This window comes from Carassius auratus, unplaced genomic scaffold, assembly GCF_003368295.1.
Source record: "Carassius auratus strain Wakin unplaced genomic scaffold, ASM336829v1 scaf_tig00214833, whole genome shotgun sequence".
Taxonomy (NCBI): Eukaryota; Metazoa; Chordata; class Actinopteri; order Cypriniformes; family Cyprinidae; genus Carassius; species Carassius auratus.
The window spans coordinates 727,911-744,411 of NW_020527822.1; the positions used below are offsets into that span (position 1 = coordinate 727,911).

The following is a 16,501-nucleotide window of genomic DNA, read 5'->3' on the forward strand; positions in this document are numbered from 1 at the left end:
ATCGTGCCCGGGCGCGGCTCGATTGGCCGGCCCTGGCCCGCTTGGAAGAGGTGGGCCAGGGCACGGTTCAGTTGGACTCGGGCGCGGTTCGCATGCAGTGAGAGCGCTAACCGTGCCGGGGCACGGAAAAGGACGCTTTGCATCACGGTTTTGCGATGCTCCAAAACCAACATGGCAGGGAAAGGGTCGCTTTGGTCTACGGCAGAGGTGCAAAACGCATAAAAAAACTAAAAACTGCAAAGTCCTTGCTGCACTTCAGCTGGTATCTTGCAAACATCCTCATACGAGCAGCACGATTACGTGAAAATGTTCGCGCCACTAAGGCGACACATCTGTTTAATAACAGGCTGTGGGCCAAACAACACAAAATTATCCACAAAGAAAACACAGCGATGCACTCCATTGTGTTCACAGAGCGCCGCTCTTCCTGTTTATCGCGAAACCGTCGCACCATAATGACGTAAGCGTGCTCCGGCACGAATGCTGAAACCCTATATGTGAGTGCAGGCCAGAGGGGGAGTGGGGAGGGGGGACAATCGTACTCGGGCCCGGTTCATGGCAACCGTGCCTAGTGTGAGTACACCCTAAATCAAATAATGAGAACCAAATTGGCTATCACAGCTATGCTGATGATACCCAGATTTACCTAGCCTTATCTCCAAATGACTACAGCCCAATTGACTCCCTCTGCCAATGCATTGATGAAATTAATAGTTGGATGTGCTAGAACTTTCTTCAGTTAAACAAGGAAAAAACTGAAGTCATGTTCAAGGTGAATGCATACCTTGACTCTAGGGGTCAAAAAACTAAAAATCAAGTCAGGAATCTTGGTGTGATTCTGGAGACAGACCTTAGTTTCAGTAGTCATGTCAAAGCAGTAACTAAATCAGCATACTAACATTTAAAAAACATCGCAAGAATTAGATGTTTTGTTTCCAGTCAAGACTTGGATAAACTTGTTCATGCCTTTATCACCAGCAGGGTGGACTATTGTAATGGGCTCCTCACTGGCCTTCCCAGAAAGACCATTAGACAGCTGCAGCTCATCCAGAACACTGCTGCCAGGATTCTGACTAGAACCAGAAAATCTGAGCATATCACACCAGTCCTCAGGTCCTTACACTGGCTTCCAGTTACATTTAGGATTGATTTTAAAGTACTTTTACTTGTATATGTCACTAAATGACCTAGGACCAAAATATATTTCAGATATGCTCACTGAATATAAGCCTAACAGACCACTCAGATCATTAGGATCGAGTCAGTTAGAAATACCAAGGGTTCACAAAACAAGGGGAGTCCGCCTTTAGTTACTATGCTACCCGCAGTTGGAATCAGCTTCCAGAAGAGATCTGATGTGCTAAAACACTAGTAACATTTAAATCTAGACTCAAAACTCATCTGTTTAGCTGTGCATTTATTGAATGAGCACTGTGCAATGTCCCAACTGATTGCACTATATTTTCACAGGTTTTTTATTTTATTTTATGTAAAATCATTTTCTAACTGTTTTAAATTCATTTTAAACAAGTAAATTTTTTAATAATTTTAAACGTTTTAAAATTGCTTGTTTTATTCTTGTTATTATTTTTCTTCATCATTATTTTACTTTCTTTTAGGTAAAGCACTTTGAATTACCATTGTGTATGAAATGTGCTATATAAATTAACTTAACTTGCCTTGCCACGTGGAGTGCGTTCTTGTGATTGGCTAAAACAAGGGAGATATTCCTATTCATACACAAATGCAGTGAAGTTCACAGTCCGTTTGTAAATCAAGATATATTTGTGTGTGCATCAGAAATACATTTCTGAATCTTGTCTTGTGTATTTCTGAATTTTGTGTGCATTTGTGAATTTTGTATGCATTTGTGAATCTTCTGTGCTTTTTAAATTTTGTGTGTGCATTTGTGAATTTTGTACGCATTTGTGTATTTATGAGTCATGTGTGTGCACGTATGAATCCTATGTGTGCATATGTGAATGTTGTGTTTGCATTTACCTTTATTGAAACACTTTTAGCTCCATATTAAATGGAGAAAAGGGTTTTAAATTCAATGCAAAGAGGCAAATTAAAGTCATTTTGTGGCCAGAAAAAAAAAAAAATATTTCCATTTGCAATCCCATTGTTTACCCACTCTAATAAATAAACATGTATCTAGTCTAGTTGCTCAAAGGAGAATTGCAGTTCATTACTGCTTACTTATTTTTTAAGTTTTGCATTTAAATAAATAAATTAGACATGATCAAACACTAGATTTTCAAATGATACTTTTTAAAAAGATACTCGTATAAGCACACACAAGTGAATATTAATTAATAAAATAAAGTATGTAGTTGCCTCAACTTTAATGGTTCAGGAGGAACAGTATTAAAGGGGTGACTGATTATGATTTCACCTTTTTAACTTTAGTTAGTGTGTAATGTTGTTTGAGCATAAACATAATTTGCAAAGTTACAATGTTCAGAGTTAAATGCAAAGGGAGAAATTTTCTTTTGCAGAATTTTCTTTTTAAGACCTACAGCAAAACGGCTGGTAGGGACTAAAAGTTTCTTCCTGGGTTGGTGACATCACAAACCCTGAAATTAACATAAACCCTGCCCCCGGGATCATGCAACAAAGTGGGTGGAGCCTTGTTGGCCTCCTTTAAGCCTGAGACAGGGTCCCCACGGGTCAGGTTCAAGGACCTGGAAATATTTTGAAAATAAACATACATTGATGCAGGTCCTTGAAAGTGCTTGAATTTATTTTGTGCAAGAATTTCCATATTTCCTCTTTTCCCGGACATGTCCTCTTTTTGGTCCTAAAAAAAATGTGTCTGGCCGGGATTTCTGAATCGCCCAAAATGTAGAGAATTCAGCTTTTGCTTTCTACAGTCGCCAGTGCAGTTTTGTATTACAGCGCTACGGGGGACTGTTTTCATAATCCTGCTCCCACTGAATTTTTGACCATTATTGGCCGCTCCAGTGATTTTTGTGTCTGCAACAAATCTGACTCCTGCACCTTGTGTTGTATGCAGGGTTACCAAGTCCACTTTTTTTTCCTATGGCTATTTTAAACTGTTAATGAGTTGATTTTCCCCATGGGTTAAAGGTTTGAAATGTTGCTTAATTACATTTGTTTAAAATACTTGTGATAAAACTGTGCTAGATGTTAAGTTTTGTGAAGGAGGGCCAACGGTAGGAAGCTTTTAAACTGTGTTTCACTAGTTCACGCTTACATATAATTAGCTGAGGTATGGTATGCGTATTTGGCGTGCTGTCCGTGGAAGGGCTCCGAGCTCAGGAATGGCCCGAACCTAGAGTACCCCCCTTCCCCGTCTATTTATAAAGTGAAATTGATGTGAGGAGATGGGGTGGAGGAGGGATGCTGATAAACCGTCAATGGATAGAGGTAAGTAAGCGATAATTTATACTATGGGATTGATTACTTGATTATGGTCCACCTGTGTTGATTAGGCTAAGTATCTGACGCGCTCCTCCCGAATCTTATTAATAAATTACTTTTCACTAGTTCACGCTTACATATAATTAGCTGAGGTATGGTATGCGTATTTGGCGTGCTGTCCGGGGAAGGGCTCCGAGCTCGGGAATGGCCCATACCTAGAGTACCCCCCAAAAAGGCAAATGTACAAGAGAACAGCCGCCAATTTAAAGACTGCCCCCCCAAAAAGCATAGAGTACTGGCAGGGGCTTATTTGGTTTCATTTTGGAGAAGTCATCTCGTTGGCAGGGTGGAAATTTTATTTTTATATATATTATGTAATTAATTAATTTATATTTTACTCTGCTACATGTCATAACTGATTTTTATGTATTATAGCTTTGTGAGAGATATCTTAGGATCTAAATGATGGATTTTCTGCAAATAATGACGTGCCTTTTTTTATGATATATGATGTGTCATGAGGTTATGAACGAAATCCCCATTACAGATACCTTTGATGTTTTTTCTTTTTGCCAAGCTCCTGTGTAGTTAAATGCGTGTTATAACTTCACGAGGAATATCTTTAGATAATGACAGATTATGGTGATTTTGGGCTCTTTTTAATCAGGAGAATCTAAATAATGGTGTAATATGAAAGTATACTTTGATTTTTATTCTTAGTGTTTTTTTCATTTATCTAGATTTCTCACAATCCAAAATTATGATTCAGTGAATTGTGATTGCTTTAAGACCTCTTCCCACAATATTAAAGAGCTACACAGATGGGAAATCAAAAATTACCTGTATTACAGTGTATGATGTAGCTGTCCATCAGTGTAAACAATGTGCAAAGTAATTAAACCAAAAAGTACACGATTTATAAAGTTATTGGCTTCTAAAGTAAGGAGTCGACTCTGAATCGCTGAAACGAGTCGTTATAGATTTCAAATCTTTTGCCCATCTCTATGTACGTCACTAGAACACTTTGCATAATAATCTCTGCCTACCGTGTTGGGAGAAACGAAGCTCTGACCTGCCCCACCCCCCACACAGACGCTCTGGTTGGTGTGATAGCATCATGTCGAGGAGACCGTGTGTTTTTAATTGTAAAGGCAAGTTTGTTTTATTTTCACTGCCAAAGAATGAAGATCAGAAGAACCAATTGCTAAAATTAATTTTTACCACAATACCAGAGCAGTACAACAAATCCTTGTTGTGTTCACAACATTTCACTGATGACTGCTTTTCTAATCTCGGTGAGTACAGCGGGATTTTCAAAGCGTTTGGCCATAAAAGAGGGTTCATTACCAACTTTATTTAGAACAACGAGCATCTCCGAATCACAACGCGAAGTATGATTATAAAGTTATGTGTCTGTTTTCTCCCGAGCGTCTTATCAGTATGTGTGCTGTCTGCAGCCTTTGTGCTGATCGTCATGTACAAACACGTCATTAAAATGAAGTGTAACTCCGTGAATACTCAACGAAGAGACATGAGAGCGATATCTATAGAAAGCTTGACATGTCTACTTTAAAACTAAACAAGTGCTGCTGAAAACAGATATTCTGTGATAAATTAACCATATGAAAACAACGCGATGTCTGTTTTTCATGTCTCCCTTCTAATGTGAACGCGCTATTCAGATTCAAACTGAAGCACGCTGCTTGAATACACACACACAGAAGAAAAAGCAGCGAGACTGTTCAAGTTTTTTATTTTACTGTTTGCTTTGTGGTGAGAGGAATAAGACATAATTCACCCCAAACAGATGCTAACGCATAGTTTACCGTGGAGGTGTGTGCGAAATAACCAATCCAAACTGGTTATGTTAGTTGACCAATCAGAACACAGTATGCTACCGAAAGGTGGGGTTTAAGGAAACTGAATCTTTTGAACAGCTTCACGCGAACCATTTGGGAATCTCTGAGAATTGAGGTAATTTTAGAATGATATTTTGACAAAATGACAATGTTTTTTAACCTTGGATGGATTTAAACCTAATGTACAGGACTTATAAACAGTGATAGGAAGCTTAGAATTTTCATCTTACTGGCTCTTTAAATAAAGCAGTGTCAATTTTTTATACTTTGCTTTATTCCATGAGCAAGCAGAGTACGAACAATGTTTAAGTAATGAAATCTGTAAACAGCAGAAGTCAACAAATTAAAATGGGGGGAAAAAATACCAGAAAATAAATTGATAAACTACTAAAGTGACAAAGTGGCACTTCTCCGGGTGTGTGTTCACTGTGCACTTTGGATGGGTTAAATGCAGAGCACGAATTCTGACTATGGGTCATACTTGGCTGTTTGACTTGGCCATTGTACTTATCGGAAGCCAAAAATCATATCTTTGAGGGACATGGAAAAAGTATTGATTATAGGAAAGTCTTAGAATAACTTTTATGTTCCACAGAAGAAATAAAATCCTGCAGGTTTGGAAAGACATGAAAATGAATAAATGATTACTCAGCGATTACTTGATAATGAAGTTCTTGATTTTGGTGAACTATCCTTTAAGTAAAATACAAATACTTCCCTTTAAGTAAAATCAAATACATTACTATATGCATGAAAGTGTACTTAAGATATTACTTATTTTAACTTGAATCACTGGATTATAGAAAAACATGTTCTGTTTAATGCTTGGTAAAATTACACCTCCGATGATGATGTATTACTTAGACTAAGTGTAATGCAGAAATGTACTTAATTAATAATTTATTTTATTTTTTTGGCACACGTCAGTTGAGGCGAGGTACTTATCACGCATCAGTTGTGGCGTACCCTTCTCACACGTAAAAGTACACGACTGTCGACTTCAGCAGGTAATCCTGTCACATTCCACTCGCCATACTAGGTGGTTAGCGAATCATGACACACTGAGCCAGCTAACCAATCTGAGGCCATTGTGTATTTCTGAGGGAGGGGCTTCATAGAACCTGTGCAGAACTACGTACAGTAGGTAGACTTTCAAAAGGCCCTTTTTACCGCTGCACGTACCTCCGACGGCGGTATAAGGTGCATTTGCAGCCTTTGACCGCTGAGTGGTGCTTTAACCACAAGTTATCAAACAAGCACATTAAAGGACATTTTCGCTAATAGACGTCAGTTTTGCCTACTTGATCTGTTAGATTTGATGGCTTCAGTCAGGGAAAATGAAAGAAAAAGACTGTAGTTAAAATATTTAATATACACAGATGAAAGTTTGGTACTTATGAAGTTATGTGCATTTCTTAGAACGAATTCAAGCAGGATAAATGTCAAGCCTGTGCTTATATTTTCTCTAGGCTACATGGAATTAAACCATATTTTAGATTTGACACATTTAAAAGGTGTGCAGTATTATTTATATTATATTAATTATGCGTTATATTATTCAAAAAAGAAATTGTGGTTTACTTTGCATCGGAGCATTAAAAGTGGTAGCCTATTTTAGGGGGGTAGGCTACAGGGATTAATATGCAAAATGTCAATATATTCATATATTATGCCTATATTTTAATTTATAATTTAAATATATATATTTTTTCTTTAATAAAACAATATGCATTTTTGTTATTTGTTACCTGTCCTTTATTTTGACATAACTTATTGGGAAAAAGACATTTGTCTGTAAACTGATTAAGAAATTGTTGCATGTTTAAACGTGAAGCACTGTATAATTTCGTTATCCATAATTTATGCCTAATTAGCTTAAAACAAGAAATGAATAAAGTTAAACCTGCACGATTAAATCTTTGAATCTCTAAAGAATGGATGGATTAATAAACCGTCCTCACGATTAAACTCAAGTTCTCTCATTGTAATCAACAAAATACACAAGATGTAAAAATTGTTTTAGTAATTGACAACTTAAGTGATTTTAAAAGGTAGCCTTCTTTACATGCTTTTAAATTTGGGCAATAGCATATGGACCAAAAAACAAAACAAAAAAAAAATCCCAGATTTTTTTTATTTTAGAAGAAAAAAAAATCAGATTTATGATTTAAACCAATTTTTAAATAAATATTTAAATGACAAATACATTTTACAAAACAAGTTTTAACATTTCTTTAGTTTTAACAGTTCTTTATCCACTTGTGTCCGGTGTAGACCTGGCGTGCGTTTTTTATTGTTTTATTAAATATCTGTATTGACTGCATGGTCATATTATCGTATTATTTACTGCCATGCGACCTACAAAAGAAAAGCTTGGCGAGTCGATGAACTAGCATTGCTGCAGGTTGATTTTTGGCGGATGTGCTGTGCTTGTGTTCCTGTGGTCATCATTTCGTCGGGTGAAACATCTCTCTCACTCGCAGCAGAGTCTGTGAGCAGCAACAACTTCTCCTCCGCGCGCACTGATACCAGAAACACGCTCCACCTTCACTCTGTGAATAAAGTATTTCAGTATGTTTTAAATGTTATGTTCATAACGTAGCCTATAAAAAAAATTAATAATAACAGTAGACTTTCAAAGTGGCTTAGGCTATTGTGTGTGAACTTTTTTCCCTATATCACATGCCAAACTAATAACATTGTAAGCATTAAATCTTTAATTGCTGCTTTCTGCTGTGAAAATTTTGTTTGTGATGAAAATAACAGTACATTTTTGTCAGTTATTTTATCTAAACAGATCGACTAACTTCTTCAAGATTTCAAAATCAAATAGCCTACTGATAATGTAGCACTGTAAGATTACATTTGTTTGAACGCATTATTGCAAAAGCGATTGCGTGTGAATGTTCTTTATCTGTTTAAATCATGCTTTAACCCGAAAATAATCAGTAAAAGAAACAGACAAACTCTTATAGCCTGTAACATCCCGCTTGACTCTTGCAGTCATTATAACCTGATCAAGCCATAGCTAAATATGTTTAACATTAATTCTTGCTGAATATGCAGTTATATTACGGGCTGTTGGCATGAATTGTACTCGTGATAGAGCGCTCTTGGAGCGAGTGAAAACCACGATGTTTATATTCAAGAGTTTGTGCAAAAATTATAGGGAGGCGCCGTCTCATCACTTTAATTTTTACTTGATAATGAATTTATAATTTTTTAATTAACATAATATCGTGGTGTCTCACATAAATTAAAATATCTACAGAAAGCTTGAAATGTTTTTTTAAATGAAAACGAATTGTGTAATCTCTGAATGTTTATTTCTCTGTTGGAGAGAGCCAGCACTGTGAATTTCAGCCGACAAGAAAACATTTGTTTATTAATAAATAATTAAAATGTCTCATTTTTCACAATTTGGCTACTTCTGCATGTGCTTTGTTGCAAACTTAATGCATGTACTTGAGCGTGGAATACATTAAGATTTGATTATGTAAATTTAATATAAACATCTGATTAGTTAAATTTAACAAACGAACGACAAGAACTAGAAAAATCTTACGTGGGGGCAGACCATTTTTTGGTCCATTTATTTTTTCTCTTATTTTCCTAAAGAATAAACACGTATTTTCTACAAGAATAAACATGATAACATATTATTAATTAGTAAAAATAATTTAAGCAATTAAATTAAATCATAAATCATTTTTTTACTTGAATTTAAATACTATTAAACAAACTTGAAATTCTCAAGGAGTTTATAAGTAAAAATGGTAAAATATCACAGTGCATGTTAAATAGCTTAAATGAACTTGTGTTAACAATATAATTAGAACTAACAATATAATTTGATTATTTTACACGAACAACTCCTGCATAAAATGGGACAGTAACCTTTATATCAAAATTTTTAAATCGTCCACAACTGAGCAACATGGGAGGCTGATCTGCGCCAGAGCGTGTGAAGTGAATGTGATGAACGAAGTCATTTTCAGATGCGAAAAAAATAAAAAATAAAAAACCTTGATAGCCTAGATTAGGCCCAGGCTCATAAAGGACCGGATCAACGAATTTCTACGCTCCCAAAGGAACTCTGTTGCCCACACTTTAATTTAAAATACACTTGTTTTAAATACATTTAAAAATCAGTTAATGTTATATGTTAGTAGTTGTATTTTATCTGGCGGTTTCTATAAAATAAAATAAAATAATAAAACCGATATTTCCCTCAAGACCTAGTCATGTTTTTGTGGTTGTTTTGATTTAAATGTGTCTGAATTTAAAATCTTAAAAATGTAAACGTTTTAAGTTTAAACCTCAAGTTTAAACGGGTGAAAATGCCACAGTGAATGTTAAATACAGCCTATATAACAGAAGACCTTGATTGCATGTTACCATGAAACTAACAAAATAATAAAAAAATAATTAAATTAACAATTCATATACTAAATGGGACAGCAACCTTTATATCAAACACTTTTACGTCATCCACAATTGAGCAACGCGAGAGGAAGGTATTGCGCAAGAGCGCACAAGTGAATGTGAAGATCATTTTTAGGGGGTAGGAGGGTTTTTTTATTCTTAAATTTTCATATGCAATGAAAAAAATGGGATAAACACTAAATAAATAAGTAAATAAAATAAATTGATATACAGTATATCCACTTAGCTTACATTTTGGGTTTACCAATCTCATTCTGGACAGATACAAATTCCATATTCGTGATGTTGCGTATTTGCAGCTAAACTATTATTTATTAGGTAAAATAGGTTTTGTGGTTCACGTGTGTTTCAGTATCGACAGGAAAAATATTATAAAGAGCAAAAATATGCCACAGTAGACCTCTGCTCATGCTGAACTGCGCTGTTTACAATGAATATGTGCGCGTGAGGCACCAGCGCATAAAACAGCTGAAATATACCATACTCAATTTTTGCTCACACAGTTAAGACATAATTGGAGACAGTTTGAAAAATCAAGAACAATAGCAGTTAATAAGAATTTTTGCTGTTAGTGCGGTTCCTCATATGGAACTTGAAGGATTTTATTTATTTATTTTTGAATGAAAATATATATTTTTTAATCCATGTGTGAGTGTTTCATAAAATATATATATATATATATATATATATATATATATATATATATATATATATATATATATAATGGTTTTTAAGGATGTTAAAATATTATAATATAATGCTATTGATGTTTTACTTGTCCTTTCATCTTCATTTACAAACCGTCATTTTATTATTACAGTCAGTTCAAAATTTGTCCCTTTGCGCCACCTGGCGGTGGGTAAGCAAATAATTTTAACACGCGACTGAATTCAGTTAATGCCGCGGCAAGCTAATGCCCATTAGCTTGTCCGCCTACTGTAATTCTGAGAGGAATCTCAGAACAGCCTGATTTAAAATGGGAATAATAATAAAAAAAACTACTCTGTGGTTTTTAATCATTATAGGGTGAATGTGCACACACACTTCCAACACACATGTATGTTCAAACAACTTGTTAAGTGAATTTTGCATCGGATGACCCCTTTAAACAAATCATGAACAAGTTACTGTGCACCCTATAAACACAATCAAGCCTTTAAAAATAGCCGGTTGAATACCCCTTTAAAGGAACAAAACTTCTCTTAACATAACTCTTTAGTCATACTATTATTTAACTCCAGCAAACTTTCTTGGGACCACAGAATCTACAAATTGCATATTTAAACAATTCCATGAAAATGTCAACTTTATCTGTATTTTACTTCATTGACATGCTTTAAAAGAAATGAGAATGAAATCGCTGTTTGTGCACCCATAGTAAAATGTTTTTAACTGAAAATGAGAGATCAAAGGCTGCCCTTTTTTTATGTCAACAGTAAGTATTTTGTAGAATGATGGAGACCTTTCTGAAAAATGTCTAAACAGCAGTGACTTTATAAGAGCTTGACTTACGAGGTCAGGACTCTTCAGTGTCATGTCCGTAAAGATTTAAAGATTAAGTTTACATCATATAGTAATTATTAATTCAGTTAACTTGAAACTTTCCATATAAAGCCAACTAATGCCTATTTTAATTTTGATCAACAACTCATCTCCATTCATTGGTCTTATCAACTATAATAATGGGTTAAGGTCATGAACATTACGAATGCTTTGTATTAAATCATATGCATACCAGCACGAATGTTTACCACGTTGCTGATGACTGTGAAGGTCTACTGCTGTGATCTGTTTCAGGTTTACTGAATATCATAACATTTTAGAAATGAATTAATTCTAATAACATTTTAGAAATTGTACACTCAACGAGAACACTGCAGAGATTTAGCTTGCATTTGTTGTGCGGTAAGAACAGGCGGACTGTGGGACAAATTATTATTCAAATATTTTACGTGTGCCAAATAACTCTTGTCAGAGAGCAAGATTTTGCGTGTTCGGTGCGGATGCTGCTGAGTGTGACGTGCAAGAGATGTGCTGCTTCATTCATTATTATGTTTTTTTCTAAATATTAAATTTTTTTTAGTACACATCTTGTTTAGTTTTATTTTGAATCATTGCATGTTTAAAATAACTGACTTTGTTATGCAGATGCAAAATGTGAAACTGGAGTCTTAATCTCAGTCTATCACGTCCAGGCCCATCGCGACAAGGCAGGCAAACCAAGAAATTGCTTGGGGCCCCGAGCTGGCCTGGGGCCCCAAGACAACGACTGGTTAAGAATAAAATGCAGTAACACTGTGTGCGCGCCCCTTTGATCGTCAATGCAGTAACGTGCAATGACACTGCTATCGGGATCCCCCTCAAGGGGCCCCCTCTCAGTAGTCGCTGACAGCAGCCAGGCAACCACGTGATCTCTGATACCGGCAAAATACAAAACCTCCTCGGCAGTCACGAAGCGGAATTATACTTCAGGAAGCCAGAAGAGAAAGAAGAGAAAGGAAGAGGAGGATAAGAAAAAACAAGATAAGTGATAAATTACACTGGATAAAATAGTTCATCAGTACTTGTCAGTCTTCTACAAATGGTGTAATTTTGCAGCAGGTAGGCTAGCAAAAATATGTTTATGTTAGCTACCTAAATGCTGCTTGTAACGAACAGTTAGTGCAACTTTTTTTTTTTGAACGGAAGGACCATGGTTACTGTAATATTTTTTTTTACGGGATAAGGAAGACGCAGATCAGAAATCGCATACTGCAAGGAGTCAGCAGTGTTCTGATTTGAGGGCACAAGCAAACTTACAGAGAACTTTGGGGCGTTTGTCCATTGCAAGATAAAGCTGGTATACCACAACTAGAGCCCTATGATTTCCGCGATGCAGAAAACACGGAGGGAATCGCGGAATCCAGTCATAAAAACGGAATTTACAGTTTAACGCAGAATGACACATAATTTGCCAAATTTCGAATGAATTAATTAAAAATAGGTAATTGCACTTACATCAAATCACGATATGGACTAATATCTGTAAATATTAAGCCGGAACAGTCTGTTTAAATATGAATCCTGCATGTTCTGCATGTCTCTGTTAGTGAATGAAGCAGAACCACGTGTTCCTTTATTAACACACACTGAAGCGCGCGTGACGCTCCGGTGATTTCAACTTCTGTCCTCTCACTAAATGAAGATGTGAACACATGTACAACATCTCCAGAACTGCTCTGACAGTCACTTAATGAGCATTTGACCGTTTGATTTGAGTAAAACTAGCGTCACATCACAAACACAGAGCTGTAAAGGTACGTAAACCCGTCAAAATAAAAGTCCTGTTTTAGACAAGTATTTGCCAGAGATGTATTACTATTGTTCTGCAGAATGTACATAGCCTACTACAAAAAAAAAAAAAAAAATCAAACATTATTTTTTATAAGGTTTAATCACACAAAATTCCTTCCATGTTTTATTTTTAATTGTAAATCCCCTTTGTTTACCAAAAAGTTAAGTTTGCTTAATTTTCAATAATTAAAAGATAAATTAATGTTTGGTGTTTAATGCTTAATGTGCATCTCAGAAAATGCTTTATTTAAAAACCCCAACCGAATGGCACTTAAATGCACTTAATTCATCTGTCAACTTTATTGTCATTGTTCACAGTACAAGTACAGACAGAGAAACAATGGGTAATAATTCAATGTTTATTTTTGATGCATGCATTTATGTTTTCTATGCATTTCTAAAAAAGGAAACTTATTTGTTCATTTTAAGAGACCCAGGAGTCTTATTTTCTCTTGCATAATTAATATTGCACTTTAATTAAGCAAAAACTCATTTTATCCAATTACTTGATTAATCAATGGAATTTTTGGTAGAATACTCGATTACTAAAATATTCGATAGCTACAGCCCTAGATGAAAGAGGCACAGCAAATAGCATGCTATACTATTCCACCGTGATAATCTATTTACCAAATGGGGGTTATGAAAACCACACAATAAATTCTGTGAATCAAACATTAGCTTGGGATGTTTTTAAGCATTGGTAGTGAAAGCAGCTGCCTGCATCCCGTCCCTTCTAATATCAAAATATAGAAATACTAACATATTATAGCTTTATAATAAGTAAAAATACTGTTTGCTAGCAGTTAAACTATAATTAACTAGATATTAATTAACTATCAATTTACCATCTATTAATGATTGTTATTACAAAGTGTCTACCTTCTAACTTAGTTAGCAACTATGGATTTGGGAAACGCACCCCTGAGCTGTTAATAGTGAACTCTTTCAATATGCTAACAGTGAAATGGTAAAACGTACTTCACAGGTAATTTCAGATTATTATTATTTTTTTTTTTTTTCAGCTACACCATCAATTTTATCCTCAACATCAACAGATGCTTCACTTCTCAGTGCTGATGTTTCCTCTATACAGTGTTGGGTATAGTTACTTTGGAAAGTAGTTAGTTAGGTTACAACGTTACCATCAATTAAAAGTAATCAGTTATGATACAGCGTTACCTATTCATAAAAGTAACGCGTTAGAGTACTCATGCGTTACCAAAAATTAAAAGCCATTTGCAGCGGCTCACACACGACAGACACAGCCCCCGGCCCCTTTAAATGCACCTAGAAGTCTTGACTCCCGACAATGAATAACGTCAGTCATCCGACTAAATTAACACTGCAGGATAACAATAACAGGAAAGACAGTCAGCAATAGGCTATTCCACATGGCGTTTTATTTATTTATCACAGAACATATTATTAATCAAAATTCGCACCTACCCAGCCCGGGTAGCCTAGGCTACTGTATATTATGAGCACCACAAGATAACTCCTGATTTTTCTTTAACTTTAAATAATGCAGTTATCAAAGTACAAGTATGCTTACTTGTAAACATAACCTTAAACAGGCTTGCAGATTTAAATCCATTTAGAAATGATGAACAACCAGCCAGCCAACGAACTAACAGAAATTAACAGCTGCCTGTCAAACAAAAATGATAACAAACCGAATTAAATCCTTCACTGCCACACAGGCAAATGACAAATCGCTTAATAGCCGAACTAATTATTATTAAAGTGTCACTCACAGTCACAAGCCTAAATTCGCTTTAACACAGTCCTCTTACATTTACTCTTCAAAGTAGTGATTAAAACGTAGCGTTAAATTTGAGGTAGAATTTTTGGCGGTCGACAGAAGCTTTTCACCAAAGCAGAGTGTGCATTTTACCGTTATGTTCTTTTCTTTTTCATTGACAAATTGAAAATAATGTGCGTACTTCCATAAACCAAACGCTGTCCTCTCTGCTATCTTGCCGGGAGTTCGAAAAAAAAAAAAACCCACACACACACACACAGGGTCAGGCGCAGGGCACAGACGCATCACAGCCATTGACTTTACGATCACAGAGCTTCGGCTCCGCTGATACATCCGCAGGTGGCACAGTAGACCTAGGACTACTGTCTGACAAAAAGCAGGCTGCAGTCGGGATTTTCCTTTCCTTAAAATAACGGATTACTTTTTTTAAAAAATAACGAAGTTACTGATTACTTACGCACGAAACTAACGCGTTAAGTTACACATTTCAGGAAAAAAGTAATTAGAGTACTCTAACTCGTTACTTTGTAACGCGTTACCCACAACACTGCCTCTATATAGCAGAAGGTACCACAAGCTCTATAATTATAGCTGATATCCTGCACAGCCCAGAGATTAAACTGATAAGTGTTTGCTGCCATATTATTGCAAATCACTACTGAATTCCCACCAAACTATTTTTTCATGCAGTACTTGCACTGTAAACCTTTTTCATTTATATTAAGTGCGGGTGAACTTAAACTGTATCGCTATGCTGTGGTTCCTGTAGGCTTTGTGTGCATGCGGGGGGCCTCCATGTCCATTTTGCTTGGGGCCCCCAAATTCCTTCAAACGTCTACCACTTTACTTAACTGGAGTTTGAGCAGCTTGAGTCTGAAGAGAAAGGAGGCATTTTCTTTCTTGTGTGCCTGGATGAAATTGTACTGTGCTACACTGACCTGCAGTTCCATACTATTGTATTTTACTCACATTTAGGTTTTCTGCAGTTTAAATGCACTTGAACTGGCTTACTTTCATTGTGAACAACAGCAGCTCAATATTGTAAAACATGGTGAACAGAGAGAAATGGAAAGATGTGGATCGATAATTTCTGTCTCAAGAGTAAAGAGTGCATGATGAGAAATACTGAAATCAAAGACTCACTAACAATCACATTAAACTGAGAAACAGTGATTTCACACAGTGTGACAACATCAGAATGAGCAGCTCTCCATGATTCACTGACAGACACACTTGATCATGTTTGATCACGACATCAAGAGCTTTAAATAAAACCATCAAAATGACTTCAGCACAGAATTAAAGTCTCAGAAGCTCAGAGTGACCAATGATATATCATAAGATGCCACTCATACATGAAAATAACTAAAAAAAGATCACACACTCACCTCAAGACAATATTTCTATTTTCTCCTCCGAACCGTTGTGTTGAATAACAGCTTTGAAATTTCTTTTACTTCTGTAAAACTAGTGAAACCTACTTCCTGTTTTCTTTCAGGAAGACATGAGAGTCAGAAGAATGACAGACATCAACACAAACACACACACACACTGATCTGGTTCCTTAGAAAGATGACTTCTCAGCAAACTGTATTGCTGTAGTTGCACAGATACTTCAGTATAATTTCAATACATATTAGGGATGAAGGCTAAGCTGACAGATTCTGTCAAATAATGGAAAAGATACACAGTAGTTTCATGTGCTTGCTGG

General features: G+C 35.8%; 1 protein-coding gene across 1 annotated transcript in view; it reads right to left on the reverse strand.

The window, feature by feature from the left end:
- Positions 1–16,227, reverse strand: part of LOC113093031 (NACHT, LRR and PYD domains-containing protein 12-like) — a 72,647-nt gene extending 56,420 nt beyond the window's left edge. Inside the window, exon 1 of the mRNA XM_026258855.1 lies at positions 16,179–16,227. The gene's annotated coding sequence lies outside the window, so the exon portion shown is untranslated. The remainder of the gene's footprint in view (positions 1–16,178) is intronic.
- Between the last annotated feature and the right edge of the window lie 274 nt (positions 16,228–16,501).